Source organism: Pangasianodon hypophthalmus, chromosome 9, assembly GCF_027358585.1.
Source record: "Pangasianodon hypophthalmus isolate fPanHyp1 chromosome 9, fPanHyp1.pri, whole genome shotgun sequence".
NCBI lineage: Eukaryota > Metazoa > Chordata > Actinopteri > Siluriformes > Pangasiidae > Pangasianodon > Pangasianodon hypophthalmus.
This window is the reverse complement of record NC_069718.1, coordinates 6,567,380-6,581,141: the sequence shown is the minus strand read 5'-3', so window position 1 is coordinate 6,581,141 and position 13,762 is coordinate 6,567,380. Positions and strand designations below refer to the sequence as shown.

General features: G+C 38.9%; 1 protein-coding gene across 3 annotated transcripts in view; it reads right to left on the bottom strand.

Moving 5' to 3' along the window:
- Nucleotides 1-13,762, bottom strand: part of n4bp3 (NEDD4 binding protein 3) — a 40,943-nt gene that overhangs the window by 23,449 nt on the left and 3,732 nt on the right. Inside the window, exon 2 of one of the 3 annotated variants that reach the window (XM_053236657.1) lies at nucleotides 8,669-8,734. The exons of 1 other annotated variant lie outside the window; for it this stretch is intronic. The gene's annotated coding sequence lies outside the window, so the exon portion shown is untranslated. Of the gene's footprint in view, nucleotides 1-904; nucleotides 5,179-8,668; nucleotides 8,735-13,762 lie in introns of those variants that run through there. One more of the 3 variants, XM_026947345.3, reaches the window with a different exon arrangement.

Here is a 13,762-nt window from a genome sequence, read left to right as displayed (position 1 = left end):
ATATCACATCATTGTTGAATTCTCGATTCTGATTGGTCAGAAGGGGATGATTAATTGATTAATTAACAGCGAGGCTCGGACAGTAGTTCTGCTGATACGATAGGAATAAAACACTTCGGGATGTGCTGTTATTGAAAAATAATCAACTTCAGGGTGAAAACAGTTGATTGTTTTATACTGCGTGTTTTATACATCGTGTTTTATTTACGTACTATGCACAGTACGTGCATGTATTTGTTTTGAATATCAGCCTGGCTTTTGCCTGAAAAGTCACATGACCAGTGACCAGTTAAGATCACACGACATTTAGGTAAACACCTTAACAAGCCTCATGCTGTAGTCTGGCATCTGTGTCAGAAATACAGTGTTCGTGAATCTCATTTCAATTGCAAATCAGCTTCCTGAAGGCTAAAACAAGTTCATGTCCATTCTCTCTGCTTTGGAAGTGAACATAAAGGGAGTAAATAAATAAGACGTCAGAGGCTCTGTGCACTCCAGCAAACTACAAAACCAACACATGACTTATATATGACTTGGAGTATTGTAGTATGGAGTATTCACATATACCTACTTATCCTAAAAAAATTAAGCAAAACAGCTTTAACACAAAATGTAACACATCAATTAATATTATTCATTATATCATAATAATATATTATTACTTTTTTTCCTAATGGTTTATTTAATTATATCATTTTCCCACTTATTTTTAAATTTCGGATTTAATGTATTAATGTACAATCCTGTCTCATTAAAGGTTTTTCTTCATATCTTTTTATGTGCACAATAATTTTAGATACAAAGTTTACATAAAGAGCTTTATAAATAAAGTTCCCATTAGCAAGCTCGTATTCGCTGATTTAAATTTAAATTTTAAAATTAAATATGAGATAGTGTGTTTTACCTGAAGCAGATTGTGTCGTCTGTCCAACTCCGACCCCCTGCTTCTCTCTCTCTCTCTCGCTCTATCGTTCTGCTGTCTCCTTACACCTGCCCCTGCTTCAGCGCTGTTTCCGAACACCAGCCTCTAAACGTTGTGCTCTCTCATTAATCTCACAGAGCTACTGTCGCTCTCGGCTTGGAAAAATTCCCTGAGAAACTTCCCTGTGCCGACGAGCGTCTCAGATTACTCTTATCTAACTTTCTTGGCCCCTTTGTTTAGAAAGCGCTCCATTATATACGCCAGTGTGGCAGGACCTGTTCTCCTTGTTCGTGGATGCAGGATTAGCAACAGGAGGCCAATTCTGAGTGCATTATAAATGTGAAGCGCGGCTTTTGTTTTGCTTATTCAGGCTTTTTTCATTGCTTTGTAATTCTGTACCTAAAGTGACCACTAGTTGGTGAAAGGTGCTTTATAAATGTATTATGTACTATAATCATTAGACTTATAAAACCTTTCGTGCCTTCTTGTAAAGACTAGGATGTTGTTCTGCATTGCTTGTACAAACCCTGCTCTCATACTTCTGCATTCAGTCGTGTTTGTTCATACACAGGATCAAATGACACAATGCTGGTGGAAAACACTTCATTCTAAACAGCAACGTAAACAGAAAGGCAGTCCTGTTCTCTCGGGACGTTTTTCACTGCACAAAGTACTATAAACTCTGATAACAGGAAGCTGGAACAGGATGCACCAACAGGATCTAACAGTACCCTAGGAGAGGATCTAGCTCTAGTGGTGTTCCTGATTTCCTGGTTCCTGGATAGAGCATCACACAACATGTAGTTTCAGCCTCACAGACATGTGAAACTTTTGTACACTTTTCTGGCCACAAGCTTCAGAATCTTCAAATCTGGAATCTGATTGGCTCTCCACACTTCCGTAGATACACACTTCTGTACAGTGGTACAAATGCTGCAACACAATGAGCTTTTTTCAGGGCGAGATCTAATCACTGGATTGAAACAAGTAGAACTCGATGCCAACGGCATTGACTGGGATGCAATCGTCACCAACAAGTCTAGTCCTTCTTGTTAGTAATTTGTATGCCTCGAAAGGAAGGAAGTTATTGAAGAAAAACTATTTCAAACATTTGACCTTGCTGTGACCCTGACCCTGTTTGGATCGATTCAAAATCTAATCAGTTCAACTGCTGGTTACAGTCATAACTCCATATAACATTCGGTCACTCGTACTTGAGATATCATGCAGAATCAACGAGAATCTCGGGTGGATGCACAGACAACCCGAAAACATAAAAGGTCCATGGCATCCTGTCTTTTGAGAATTTAATTTAAACCGATTAGTGGCAGAAAAACATCGCTGGTCATTTGCAACGTCAGTCAAATGGCCTCTTTTTGCAGAATTAGTTAGTTCTTGGCCATGTCTATTCACGTAAAATACCAGACTGGAAATGATCTAACAGGAAATAAAAGGGATATAACTAGAGATTCAGAATATGAATATAATACTATATAGCAATTTGCGATACATGGTATGAAACCCTTGATATGACATGATTTATGATCAGACTGCATTATTTTAACCAAAACTCTGTGTTGAATCATGAAATCGTTGGGATTCTTCCAGATATAAACACTTATAAATGTCATCTTCAACAATTTATTAACTGCTCCAATATCAGAATTACAGTATAGCAGTACTGATTTAAAATGATGTATTGTGCAGCCCTAGCTACAACCATAGTCCAGATGCCTTTTAAAAAAGGTCAACTTGGCAATAGCGTAAAAACATCATGTGCTATGATGACGCAGTCGCTTTTATTCATACCAATGTTACCATATCAATCATCTGACAAATTGATGGAAAATAACTAACAACAAGAACCCCCAAGAATATCTCCTTCTGTCTCTGTGTGAAAGTGAGGCTTGTAGTGCCAAGAAGAGCCATTCACACCTCCTGGAACGCCTTTAGTCACCTGCATTATCAGATTGGACTCAATACTCAGAGGACATTAGCGCTGGCTAAGGCCCAGTCCTGACAAATGCTTTAAGAATGCACCTGTTTATCCAACCAGGCTGCGAGTAAGTACACAAGGGGACTGCCATGTGTATACTCTGTTAATTTGGTGCATTAATTATGCACGTCCTCAAAAATAGTTACAATACCCATGTAAAACTTTCCTGCAACACTTTAAAAAAGAACTTTATTATGAAAGTGGTGTTTAACAGTTGAATTTGCAACCTGACAACCACAAGAATCAGCTAAACTCAGCACTTTTAAAACTGCAAACTCTGTTTTCTTTTTTTCTCTCGTTCTCCATCCTCTACCTCACTGTGCAGTGGGGACAGTGTGCTCATGAGCCCAATCCTGGCAATTTTCCAACTGTTTCAGACATATGAAACTTTTCCACACAGTCCTAATTGTGCTTAATGGTATTCTTAACCGCTTGTGTATTTTTATATCCATTACTGGATTTGTGTAGGTCAATAACATTGTGTCATGTTTGCGTTGAAAGTTCTTTAGCTTTTCCCGTGGTAAAATCTCTTTGTCATCCATTACATGTGTGCAGCATCATATTTGTACCCCAGGTTATAAATATGATCAACATTGTTAAAGGGAAAGGAGCTCCTGGGGACTGAAAGCAAATGAAAAAAATAAAATAAAGGTTTTTAAAATAAAGAATGACAGTTTGGTTTCATATATTTAAAATGTTCCCTGTAGGGGTGTCAATACATTTGGCATATATATTTTTGAGAGAAAATTCTATGAGAATGTGTTTGTTAGAACAATGATAGTTTCTCCTATTGTTTGAGAGGAAAACTTTTAGGAAGGGTGCCAATAATTATGGCCTGCACTGTATACTATTCACTGCTGTGCCTGTAGCCTGATATATCATCTATGTATCCCATCTATGTTAGCATCACATGATCATAGCCTCCTCAACTCATGCCATCTTTGAGACAGTCCTCACTGCAGAACTAAAAGTCCAGTGGGTGGAGCTGGATCTTCTCCTATGGGCCTAACCCTATCCCACACAATGCTGTACAATATAAAACACATTAAACACACTTATCCAGCCTGAAACACACACCACCTGGACTTTTGGCTCGACTCCCAGGTAGGTAGGAGCTGAGTCAGGTCCGACTCCACCCCATGGAGGTGCCATCTTCACTGTTTATCCTGTTGTGCAGAATCACAGGAAGTGGTCAGAGATGGTATTCCAGCACTGGTGAGATATGTTTGGGCTCTGGTCTGTCCCCCAGTGGACATCACGTTCAGTCCTCTAGATGAGTATGTGAACAATGTCACTTAACTAGCTTCCTGCACGCATCAAGTATAACCCTGTCCTAAGATTTACACAGGAAAATATAATAAAGTGTTGAATTATGTTAGAACAAAAGAACTTATTATACAGTTAAACCTGACCTTCAACTTTCCTGCTTGCTTCAGATTTATTTCCATAAAATATTACACACAGTAAAAACTAAAAGAGATTTCTTCTACCTGTCGCCAACAAACTGTTTACGTTAGCTCAATTTCACACCAATTCAATCCTTAATGATTGAATCATCATTGCACCTTCAACTGTTTTAGTTGAATAATCAGAACACGGAAAAACCAGAGGGAGTGGATGAAGAGGAACAATGAAAGGGGGAAAAAAAGAAAGAACGACTGTGTGCACTGGGCCAGACGAGTCTGAACCTGCCCCATCTTACGTTCCTGACCAAAGAAAAGATGTAACTCCCCGAGCCAGACTCGTGTCCTCAATGCAAGAGCCATACCTTTACAGCCTTACTGTAACGCTCTTGAGGAAACTACTGGAAAAACACCAAGAATTCCTCAGAAATAACGTAGTCCTGGAGGATTGAAATGAAAGAACTCGGTGATAAGAAGTGGCTGGTCCGATCTTGCAGCCATGACAGTGATTTGTTATGCAACGTCAAGCCAAGTATGAGGAAATGGGAAATAAATTTTATTATTGGCTGCTGGGCAAGCTCAAATCATCTGCTGTGAAAAAAGTAGTATACAAATTTTTCTATTTCAAAATCTAAATAGATCCTAGCTAAAATTCTAGATAAAAATATTTCCTGAGCACATTATATAATCCATTAAACTTCCTAGTATATCAAAACATTAATTTAACATACTTCTCTCCAGAAATACTTGTAAATGTTACTATATGAAAAAACTATTAAACTTCGCTCTAAGTATACTTAGAAATGCTGGTATATCAAAAATAAGCTAGGTTAACTTCAGAAATACTTCTAACTGCAAGTACATCAAAAGTAAACTAGTATACTTCTTTCTAAGAGTACCTAAAAATTCTAGTAAACAGTCTAACTTTAGCTAGGCTCACCCATATTATAGTATACACTGATCAGGCATAACATTAAAATCAATGACAGGTGAAGCGAATAACATTAATTATCTCATTACAGTGGTACCTTTTAAGGAGTGGGATATATTAGGCAGCAAGTGAACACTCAGTTCTCGAAGTTGATGTGTTGGAAGCAGGAGAAATGGGCAAGTGTAAGAATCTGAGTGACTTTGACAAGGGCCAAATTGTACTGGCTAGATGACTGGGTCAGAGCATCTCCAAAACAGCAGGTCTTGTGGGGTGTTCCCGGTATGCAGTGGTTAGTACCTACCAAAAGTGATCCAAGGAAGGACAACCGGTGAACCAGAGACAGAGTCATGGGCATCCAAGGCTCACTGATGCATGTGGGGAGTGAAGGAAAGCCTATCTGGTCCGATCCCACAGAAGATCAGCTGTACCACAAAAATAGTGAAATATTTTATGCTGGCTATGATAGAAAGGTGTTAGAACACACAGTGCATTACAGCTTGCTGCGTATGGGGCTGCGTAGCCGCAGACCAGTCAGAGTGCCCATGCTGACCCTGTCCACTGCCAAAAGCTCCTACAATTGGCACGTGAGCATCAGACCTGGACCATGGAGCAATGGAAGAAGGTGGCCTGGTCTGAAGAATCATGTTTTCTTTTACATCATGTGGACAGCTGGGTTCGTGCACGTCACTTACCTGGAGAAGAGATGGCACCAGAATGCACTATGGGAAGAACGCAGGCCGGAGGAGGCAGTGTGATGCTCTGGGCAATTTTCTGCTGGGAAACTTGGGTCCTGGCATTCATGTGGATATTACTTCGACATGTACCACCTACCTAAACATTGCTGCAGACCAGGTACACCCCTTCATGGCAACGGTATTCCCGAACGGCAGTGGCCTCTTTCAACAGGATAATGCGCCCTGTCACACTGCAAAAATTGTTCAGGAATGGTTTGAGGAACATAACAGATCTCAATCCGATCGAGCATCTGTGGGACGTGCTGGACAAACAAGTCCGATCCATGGAGGCCCCACGTGGCAACTTACAGGAATTAAATGATCTGCTGCTAACGTTTTGGTGCCAGATACTGCAGCACATCTTCAGAGGTCTTGTGGAGTCCATGCCTCGTCAGGTCAGACCTGTTTTGGCAGCACAAGGGGGATCTACACGAGATTAAGCAGGTGGTTTAATGTTATGGCTAATCGGTGTATATAGTATTAGTGATTATGACTAAAATACCATCAGAGCTATAAATGCTATTCGTTATAGTATTTATAGACAATATAAACGTTTATACCTAGCCTGCCTTTATAAATACTTATCTATGATAAACTGTTTAGTGGAATAAATAGCCCAAAGTTTATTTAATGTATGCAGTGTTGAAATATTAATAACATTACTTTGCAGGTATTGCACTTACTATAAATAAAACATTTTGTTCGCAAAATTCCCAAAATGTCACAGTTTTATGAAATTTTCTGACAGAGAATCAGTCAGTCAGTCAGTCAGTCAGAGACATTGATGACTCTTAGTCAGCAGCTCATTAGAGATGGTGACTCATACAGCTGTGTTGTTGACCACTGAAAAGCAGCCATTTATCAGGCTATAAAAAGCAGCTCTTAAGTGCTGAAGTTTGGCTCTTAACCTCAGGATGTGCCCTGCAAATCTGCTCTGAGAGAGAAATCTCTGAGACATCAGAGCAATAATAAAGGCTTTGTCTGAAGCCGTAAACACTCTCATTGCCAAGTGGGTGCAGAATTACAGCCTGTTTGACCACAAAGGAGATTATGTGATGCAGGAACGATCTGGGAGAAAGGTATCAAAGTCATATTTGCAACCAAGACTTGCACACTGAGAAGAAAAACAACAATCAAGGTTAACTAAATGTCACCCGACTCCACATTTGAATAGTGTAAGTTTAAAATACAGCTGGGTTTGTTTTACTTTTTCAATGAACAATAGTCTCTGAAGCAAACAGCCTTGACGGCAAGTTTCTCTCCAAACAATGGCGGTCAGTCTATTTTAGGATTATGTGTGTTTTTCGCTAGCTGAGATTGGAGAAAAGAGTGGATCACTTTCCAGAGTATATACTCCTGAGTCACCTGACTATTGCTAGACCACACATGGAACAATATCTTGCTTAATATCTTGTAATTTTAGAAACTGAATGTTTGGTGTAAGTGTAGAATGAGCAAACGTTCATGATCAAAACTCAAGGCGTGTCCTCCAGGTCTTTAATTCCAATGTCAGATGTTTCTCTCAACAGATAAGCTTATCTAAAAGCAGTAGCAGTGTGTGTCACTGTGTGTATTTGTGATGTCGAATCCGTCTAATCCTAATCTAGTATGAGACCTTCACCTTAGCTGTTAAACGAGGCTCTGCACAATCTGGCCAAAATCCAGGATGGACTGAGACTGTGGGCTGTGTGGAACAGTGGCAGGACAATTTTAGCTCTCTAATCAGATAACTCTAACTGGACCACGGGGAAGCTTCTGCTTTTGTACATGCAGTGACCTTTTGTATCCTCACTCATTACATTTACACACAATATATTGGGATGAAACGTTAACAGTTACATGTGTGAGGTGTGGTCAGATAATTTCATACCTTACACTCACATTAGCAAGCAACAAGCAATTAGCAACTCCTACTGTTGTCACTTGTGGGAGTGGCCTGTACAGTGATTTTTAATTTTTTTTTAGTTCCAATGACAAATGATAGGAGCTATATACACACACTATATGGCTGAACATTTGCGGACACCTGACCATCACACCCACATGTGCTTGTTGAACATCTCATTCCAGATTTATTCCCCCTTTGCTGTTATAATAAGCTCCACTCTTCTGGGAAGGCTTTCCACTAGATGTTGGAGCGTGGCTGTGGGGATTTGTGTTCATTCAGCTATAAGATCATTAGTGAGATCAGACACTGATGTTGGTGAGGAGGTCTGGGGTTTAGTCGGTGTTCCAGTTCATCCCAAAGGTGTTCAGTGAGGTTGAGGTCAGGGCTCTGTGCAGGACACTCGAGTTCTTCCACTTCAACCTTCACACACCATGTCTTCATGGAGCTTGCTTTGTGCACAGGGGCATCGTCATGCTGGAACAGGTTTGGGCCTCTTAGTTCCAGTGAAGGGAAATTGTAATGCTACAGCATACTAAGACATTCTATACAATTATGTGCTTCCAACTTTGTGGCAACAGTTTGGGGAAGAACCACATATGGGTCAGGATACAATGGTGAGGTGTCCACAAACTTTTGGTCATATAGTGTAGATTTTAAAGCTAACTAGTCAAACACAAATTAAATAATGCTTAAATAATGCTAAATCAGTGTGAAAATTGGTTGCTTGATTTACATGCTATGCTTCGTTAACAGATTAGCAAAACAAGCTAACTGTACTAGCTATGTGCACTCACCAGAGACATTAACACACTCTGCTTCTTCCTTCCAAGCATTAATGTTCTTCACAGATCTCTATACACCTTTAATGAGAGATTGTGGAAGACAGGATAAGATAAAACCATGGTTATTCGTTTGTTTTTTTTTTCATTTTCTTCCCAGTAAATTAGAAGTAATTGCAGGTAGGAACTAAAGTTGTAAGTGGGGAACTGAAGAAACGTCGGACCACATGTGCTATAGGATTGCTCTGAGCCAATCCAAACCAATGACAAACCATTAGAGCCAATCGTTTGGATTCGTAGCTTTACCATAAAAGCCTTGCATTTCTATTATTTTTCATTTAATTATGATTTTGTATATTGTATATTTGTAAATTTTGATTTTAATAATGTTGGCATTTCTATTGGAGCCAATACCTGAATCAGATTTGACACATCTTCTGATTCACTGATTTCATGCCAAGAGCTGCATGTTGTGTTGACTGACACAATGATGAGAATGTAAGAGCTTGCACTTGAACACAGGACACAACTTGTCACCAGTCAGACCTCTGATGTTAGACATAATTTGCCAACAGATGATAACAGAGAATCATGCTGTGACTAAGAGGGTCAGGATCAGATCAGTGATGCGTATCAGCCGATACTCAGAGCTCTGCGATACTACTTGTTGGTAAATCTAGTAATACACAACATGTTTAACAGCACTGGTAAAGTACCTTAGCAGTGACCTTGGCCTAGAACTAATTATCAGACTGGTTAAGGAGACAGAGTGATGTAGCACAACCCTGTGATTAGAGGAGGAATGTGATAATGTCTAGTTTCGTGCTGTATTAAAGCCCTGAGGACATGAACTACACAGGTGATACCGCTTCGTGCTGACACTCCTGCGTAACACGCTGAGTTTACTCATCACTGGATCGCGTGCTTCTGTCAGGAAATGTACGCGTCGTGAGAAAATGAGAAACCGACAAGTCACCAAGGATGTTAGCTAGTTTTTAACACACCCTTGTCGACTTTCCTCACATCACAGAAGTGTGTATCTAGAGTGTGGTGAAAAAAAAACACTTTAGTTGTAGTGATTTTCTTGGCAATGTGTATGGTCTTCTTCCTTAAAACAGATCGATCTTCTAGACTGAGTTGCTAGTTCGAGTATTTAGCATGCTAGCTCTCAATCTTACTAAATTAAATGCTAGCAAATCAAGGCATACAGTGAAATCTACAGTATCAATCATTTAGCAATTGTCTAATAAACGTAAACTTAAATAAGCTTAAATTTAACATATGAGCTGATAATGTAATACAAGATAACAAAAGCTCCATGTGGGTCATGTACATGAAAAAAAAAAAATACACACACACACACACCCTGGACAAACAGATAAACACACAGCTTCTATGATGGCTGACCCTTAGCAAATTTAATTATCTTTACTGGAGTTAAAAAAAAAAATTCACATATCATAAATATGCATTTAAAAAAGAAAAAAGATGAGCTAAAATAATTATTAAAGTAAAAATAAATGCATAAAAAGTAGCTAGCTAAGGCAGGTCTACAAACACTGAAGGCAAAACAGGAAGTGACGTCACCCAGTATACCAGTTTGTACTTTTTTTTTTAAACACACCCTTGATGACTTTCCTCACATCTTAGAAGTGTGTATCAGTTACTTCACATGAGTGTCCACTTGTAGAATGAACAATACTTTAGTTGAAATGATTTCCTTCGCAATTTGTATGTTCTTCATCCTTCAAACTCTGTTTGCTAATTACATGCTAGTTAGTTGCTATCTTGCTAACTAGATGGAGTAAATAAAATATTAGTAAATCAAATCCTATCGTGAAAACAGTTCCATTAACTCAATCCCTCAGCTAACAATCATCAAAAACAGCTGAATGTCAGGTTTGTTGCTGTTTTTAACACACTCTTGTCGACTTTGCTCCTATCTTAGATGTGTGTATTGACTTTGTCACATGAGTGTCCACTCGTAGAACGCAGAATACTTTAGTGGAAGTGATTTTCATTGGCAATCACTATAGTCTTTTTCCTTCAGACTATGTGGAGTCAGATCAGTGTGCTAGTTTGGTTAGTTAGCATGCTAACTCTTGTTTGTGCTAAAACTATATAGAGTAAAAAAAAAAAAAATAGCAAATCAAATCCTACAGTGAAATCTACTCACTCGATCCATCAGCTAACAACGTTTTAACATTGGAGCTGATCAAGTAATGCGAGATAACAGAAGCTCTGTTTCTGTGCTGTAAATGAAAAACTGCCAGCTCAACATTGGATGTTAGGGAAAGGTTAAACACACACACACACACACACACACACACACCCCTGCTGTAAGACTCATACAGCAACTATTTCACTAGGTGTCCGGTAAAATAATCAGGACAATGGAGTGTTAAATATAAGACACTGTAACTACAGTAAATTAATATGAACTCAAAACAGATGACTTTTTAAACCATAAATGTTCTTGTTGTGCCTCAGTGAACTGGTTAATTGGTTCTCATATAAATTCTTTATTTATAGCATTATCAGCAATAATACAAGACCATTTCAGGACCTTTAACTCTTTAACTCAGAGGCCAAAAAATGGAGTTTCTGTCTGTTTTGTGGTGCCCGTGTTCAGCATTGAATTTATTTGTGATGTCACACTCCACAGTAGTGGTTAATGGCTCATAGGAAAGTAGACACTCAGGGCTTTAAGAATTTGCATTGTTTTGTAAGTAATTCTTCTTTAACCTAGCCTACTAGGTTTAAATGTTACAATTTTATTGTGGCAGTTATATATGGTGTTTTACTTTCAAAAAAGCTTTAGTTGTGCTGTCCGTTTTATCTCTGTACCAATGTTATTGTGGAGAGGTGTGAATTGTTTGCCCAGCAGGGGGCTTACACCCTTCCCCTTTCCCATCACCCTGCTCACCAGCAGCTAAACACAGAGACATGATACTCTACATACAGAAACCCAACAGTGTCCTGACTAATCTTATAACAGTCTTGTGGCAATAAAATAATTCATGTGTTTATATTGATTGAAAATGTCCGATGAGTCTGCCAGTGGAATGGAACGCCAGTGTACTTCGAGAAAGGCTTAAGGAAACCGCATGGTTTTAATACTGCTTCATTAATAAACACGTCAAGTAGTGTTACTTTTTGAATATTACTATATATTTGATGGTCATCATATTTTGGAGTTTCATACACAGTTTGAGAGGATCAGACTTTAGGTTTTTGGAATTGGGCTGGTTTTGTCACACAGACCTGGCAATAAAGTAATAAAGGTACTTAACTGAACTTTCCTTGTTGCTGGAGTAGCAACAAGGTAGGCTATGTGCACATTTCCAGGTGAAGGATAGGTACTGTTGATGGCAACACTCCAGCGACAAGGAAAAGTGCTGTAATTTTGGTACCTTCACATCTGAAAATGCCGTTGTGCTGTAATAATGACTCTTCTGATGTTAATCAGGATGTTATTCCAGTCTTTGCAAACCTCTGCCTTACTGACTACTCACCTTCTCTTTCTTCAGACATTTACTGTTGCTTCTTGGTCGATTTGTGCATTATTGCTACAATATCTCCACCACATTTTTCTTCATCTCTCCCTCCTACACATGTCCTGCCTCCCCACTTCAATCAATCCCCATACATTCCCTACATGATGAGGTAGCGTTTCAGTGTTCAGTCAGTACTCACACTGTCCACTCATGACACTGACTGCAAACACTAACCAGGGACTGAGAACAACAATCAGCTCAGGAATTTGCTTTAAAGCGACCTCTTACGTTTGTCCAAAATAGCAAATGATAATGCTTCAACTGGTATTATGAGATAGGACTGGTTACATTAGAGCTAACAACACATAAATAAGAAAATCACAGTCATAAACAATAAAGTTTTGGGTGAAAATGTAAAAAATGTATTCTATAACATGATGTAACACAACACTACTTCAGCAATTAAAATTTTAATCAATTCATTTTTGTTACTTTCACTATTCATTCCTTAGCCTTATTTAGCTAGCTAGTTACATAGATAGAAACTTTATTCATCCCGAGGGAAATTGTAGCGGTACGGTAATGATAAAAGACAAATCTTCACAGATAAACAGAAATACAATAAGACAGCACAGTGCCAAAAAGAAAAGAAGAGAATCTAATGGAAATCAATTGAGGTGGAACTTGTCTCTATACAAAAAATAAGTGTAAGCTTGTAAACAAGGCACTTAGATATTGAGCTAGCCTTAATATATTATTTATAAAAGTATATATGGTATATATATAATTATATATTAGCTATGTCATGGAGTACCTTCTTTCTCAAAGCTGCTCTCAGCATCATCACATTTATTTTTGAAAACTTTGCTGCATTTGCCAGCAAGGCTTCTCATTTCTTTTCTTGCACTCTCTCCACACTGTCTTTCTACTTTTTCTCTACCACTGTCTAGTCTACATGTGTCCAAAAACACAGGAAAGTGATGATCAGAATTCATCAGACTGAACAAATCACAAGTGGTAGTATGACGGAAATCTGCCGACCTTCCTGATGGCCGGTCCGCCCCTGCAGCTAACCATCCCGGTGTTTATTACATCCGACTGTCCTGGTTTATAGCTCCAATTTACCCCAAGGTGACAATGATAAAGCGTTAAAGGGAGCCAAATGGTCTAAAGAAGACCTCCTGCAGTGCCTAGCTTGCTTCACATATATCCTGTTTTCCTAAAAAAAGGCAGCTCTCCATGTTTGTGCATGACTTCACAAGTCTCTGAGATTAAACTGTCTGATTAATAAGGCAGCATTTTGTCCAAATCCAAGGTGAGCACATGCTTGTGTTGCCTCCTATACATAACGTCACTGATTACAAATGACTCAGTTATGAATACTTCCATTCTGTCACACGCCATATTTACAATCTCGTAGCTCGTTTAAACAGAACCAGGATATGAGGACGAGCATCATATTGCCTTGCTAAGTACTTTTCAGAGTAAAACATGCTGTTTTACTCTGAAACTCTGCAGTTTCATTAGTAAATCAAAGCCTACACCGAAACCTACCATTCCTTTGACTAATCCTTCACTTAACACACCATATTTGAGCTAATAATTAATGAAT